Source organism: Charadrius vociferus, unplaced genomic scaffold, assembly GCF_000708025.1.
Source record: "Charadrius vociferus isolate BGI_N301 unplaced genomic scaffold, ASM70802v2 scaffold436, whole genome shotgun sequence".
NCBI lineage: Eukaryota > Metazoa > Chordata > Aves > Charadriiformes > Charadriidae > Charadrius > Charadrius vociferus.
The window spans coordinates 5,098,813-5,099,063 of record NW_009649187.1 but is presented as its reverse complement, the minus strand read 5'-3'; the positions used below and the strand labels follow the sequence as shown (position 1 = coordinate 5,099,063).

Sequence of the window (251 nt, the reverse complement as noted above, 5' to 3'; positions counted from 1 at the left end):
GGGCGCCGGGTGTCGTCTTCCCCCTCCCCCCCCGCCCCTGCTCGCCTCTGGGGATATTTCGCACCACGTTTGGCAGCGATCGGTTACCGCGGGCATTTATTTATTTATTTGCCCTGTTGTTTGTTTATTTACCCGTGTATTTGCTAAGGCCGCTCACGGATTGTTGTGAGTTGGGGTTTTTTTTGTTGTTCTTGTCGGGGTTTTTTGTTGTTCTTTCGGTTTTTGTTGTTGGTTTGCTTTCCCTCCCCCCC

General features: G+C 51.8%; 1 protein-coding gene across 1 annotated transcript in view; it reads right to left on the bottom strand.

The window, feature by feature from the left end:
* The window catches only part of PAX2 (paired box 2), an 81,617-nt gene that overhangs the window by 80,249 nt on the left and 1,117 nt on the right, over positions 1–251 (bottom strand). The window lies entirely within an intron of this gene.